Below are 3,642 nucleotides of genomic sequence, written 5' to 3'. Positions count from 1 at the left end.
TTGTGTTTCTGACAGTCTACTGAAATCTGAATGCTGAGTATTGTTCAAAGCTGAGAACAGAGTTTTTGGGCTCTGAGTGACTCCAAAAACCTTTCCAGGCATTCTCCTTTAAATTGAATGCTGAGCGATGTTGAAAACGTGGGAATCGTGTTTTTGCGCTCTGAAAGTGTTGAAAACCGTGTTTCTGGCAATATAGTTGAAACTGCACGTTGAATGATGTTAAAACCCAGGAATCGCGTTTTTGCGCTCTGAAAGTGTCGAAAACAGGGTTTCTCGCAATATCATTGAAACTGCACGCTGAATGATGTTAAAACCCGGGAATCGCGTTTTTGCGTTGTGAAAGTGTAGAAAACGGCGTTTCTGATGCACTTCTGGAAAATGAAGTGCTGTGTGTTGTTCAAAGCTGGGAACAGAGTTTTTGGGCTTGGAGAGTGTGAAAATTGTGTTTCTGACAGTCTACTGAAATCTGAATGCTGAGTGTTGTTCAAAGCTGAGAACAGAGTTTTTGGGCTCTGAGTGACTCCAAAAACCTTTTCAGGCATTCTCCTTTAAATTGAATGCTGAGCGATGTTGAAAACGTGGGAATCGTGTTTTTGCGCTCTGAAAGTGTTGAAAACCGTGTTTCTGGCAATATAGTTGAAACTGCACGTTGAATGATGTTAAAACCCGGGAATCGCGTTTTTACGTTGTGAAAGTGTCGAAAACTGCGTTTCTGATGCACTTCTGGAAAATGAAATGCTGTGTGTTGTTCAAAGCTGGGAACAGACTTTTTGGGCTTGGAGAGTGTGAAAATTGTATTTCTGATAGTCTACTGAAATCTGAATGCTGAGTGTTGTTCAAAGCTGAGAACAGAGTTTTTTGGCTCTGAGTGACTCCAAAAACCTTTACAGGCATTTCTCCTTTAAATTGAATGCTGAATGATGTTGAACATGTGGGAATCGTGTTTTTGCGCTCTGAAAGTGTTGAAAACCGTGTTTCTGGCAATATAGTTGAAACTGCACATTGAATGATGTTAAAACCCAGGAATCGCGTTTTTGCGCTCTGAAAGTGTTGAAAACCGTGTTTCTGGCAATATAGTTGAAACTGCACGCTGAATGATGTTAAAACCCGGGAATCGCGTTTTTGCGTTGTGAAAGTGTCGAAAACAGCGTTTCTGATGCACTTCTGGAAAATGAATGCTGTGTGTTGTTCAAAGCTGGGAACAGACTTTTTGGGCTTGGAGAGTGTGAAAATTGTGTTTCTGACAGTCTACTGAAATCTGAATGCTGAGTGTTGTTCAAAGCTGGGAACAGAGTTTTTGGGCTTGGAGAGTGTGAAAATTGTGTTTCTGACAGTCTACTGAAATCTGAATGCTGAGTGTTGTTCAAAGCTGGGAACAGACTTTTTGTGCTTGGAGAGTGTGAAAATTGTGTTTCTGATAGTCTACCTGAAATCTGAATGCTGAGTATTGTTCAAAGCTGAGAACAGAGTTTTTGGGCTCTGAGTGACTCCAAAAACCTTTCCAGGCATTCTCCTTTAAATTGAATGCTGAGCGATGTTGAAAACGTGGGAATCGTGTTTTTGCGCTCTGAAAGTGTTGAAAACCGTGTTTCTGGCAATATAGTTGAAACTGCACGTTGAATGATGTTAAAACCCAGGAATCGCGTTTTTGCGCTCTGAAAGTGTCGAAAACAGGGTTTCTCGCAATATCATTGAAACTGCACGCTGAATGATGTTAAAACCCGGGAATCGCGTTTTTGCGCTTGTGAAAGTGTCGAAAACAGCGTTTCTGATGCACTTCTGGAAAATGAAGTGCTGTGTGTTGTTCAAAGCTGGGAACAGAGTTTTTGGGCTTGGAGAGTGTGAAAATTGTGTTTCTGACAGTCTACTGAAATCTGAATGCTGAGTATTGTTCAAAGCTGAGAACAGAGTTTTTGGGCTCTGAGTGACTCCAAAAACCTTTCCAGGCATTCTCCTTTAAATTGAATGCTGAGCGATGTTGAAAACGTGGGAATCGTGTTTTTGCGCTCTGAAAGTGTTGAAAACCGTGTTTCTGGCAATATAGTTGAAACTGCACGTTGAATGATGTTAAAACCCAGGAATCGCGTTTTTGCGCTCTGAAAGTGTCGAAAACAGGGTTTCTCGCAATATCATTGAAACTGCACGCTGAATGATGTTAAAACCCGGGAATCGCGTTTTTGCGTTGTGAAAGTGTAGAAAACGGCGTTTCTGATGCACTTCTGGAAAATGAATGCTGTGTGTTGTTCAAAGCTGGGAACAGAGTTTTTGGGCTTGGAGAGGGTGAAAATTGTGTTTCTGACAGTCTACTGAAATCTGAATGCTGAGTATTGTTCAAAGCTGAGAACAGAGTTTTTGGGCTCTGAGTGACTCCAAAAACCTTTCCAGGCATTCTCCTTTAAATTGAATGCTGAGCGATGTTGAAAACGTGGGAATCGTGTTTTTGCGCTCTGAAAGTGTTGAAAACCGTGTTTCTGGCAATATAGTTGAAACTGCACGTTGAATGATGTTAAAACCCAGGAATCGCGTTTTTGCGCTCTGAAAGTGTCGAAAACAGGGTTTCTCGCAATATCATTGAAACTGCACGCTGAATGATGTTAAAACCCGGGAATCGCGTTTTTGCGTTGTGAAAGTGTAGAAAACGGCGTTTCTGATGCACTTCTGGAACATGAATGCTGTGTGTTGTTCAAAGCTGGGAACAGAGTTTTTGGGCTTGGAGAGTGTGAAAATTGTGTTTCTGGCAGTCTACTGAAATCTGAATGCTGAGTGTTGTTCAAAGCTGAGAACAGAGTTTTTGGGCTCTGAGTGACTCTAAAATCCTTTTCAGGCATTCTCCTTTAAATTGAATGCTGAGCGATGTTGAAAACGTGGGAATCGTGTTTTTGCGCTCTGAAAGTGTTGAAAACCGTGTTTCTGGCAATATAGTTGAAACTGCACGCTGAATGATGTTAAAACCCAGGAATCGCGTTTTTGCGCTCTGAAAGTGTCGAAAACAGCTTTTCTGATGCACTTCTGGAAGATGAGTGCTTTGTGTTGTTCAAAGCTGGGAACAGAGTTTTTGGGCTTGGAGAGGGTGAAAATTGTGTTTCTGACAGTCTACTGAAATCTGAATGCTGAGTATTGTTCAAAGCTGAGAACAGAGTTTTTGGGCTCTGAGTGACTCCAAAAACCTTTCCAGGCATTCTCCTTTAAATTGAATGCTGAGCGATGTTGAAAACGTGGGAATCGTGTTTTTGCGCTCTGAAAGTGTTGAAAACCGTGTTTCTGGCAATATAGTTGAAACTGCACGTTGAATGATGTTAAAACCCAGGAATCGCGTTTTTGCGCTCTGAAAGTGTCGAAAACAGGGTTTTTCGCAATATCATTGAAACTGCACGCTGAATGATGTTAAAACCCGGGAATCGCGTTTTTGCGCTCTGAAAGTGTCGAAAACAGCTTTTCTGATGCACTTCTGGAAAATGAGTGCTGTGTGTTGTTCAAAGCTGGGAACAGAGTTTTTGGGCTTGGAGAGGGTGAAAATTGTGTTTCTGACAGTCTACTGAAATCTGAATGCTGAGTATTGTTCAAAGCTGAGAACAGAGTTTTTGGGCTCTGAGTGACTCCAAAAACCTTTCCAGGCATTCTCCTTTAAATTGAATGCTGAGC

Source organism: Megalops cyprinoides, unplaced genomic scaffold (genome assembly GCF_013368585.1).
Source record: "Megalops cyprinoides isolate fMegCyp1 unplaced genomic scaffold, fMegCyp1.pri scaffold_104_arrow_ctg1, whole genome shotgun sequence".
NCBI lineage: Eukaryota > Metazoa > Chordata > Actinopteri > Elopiformes > Megalopidae > Megalops > Megalops cyprinoides.
This window is presented reverse-complemented; position numbering follows the sequence as displayed.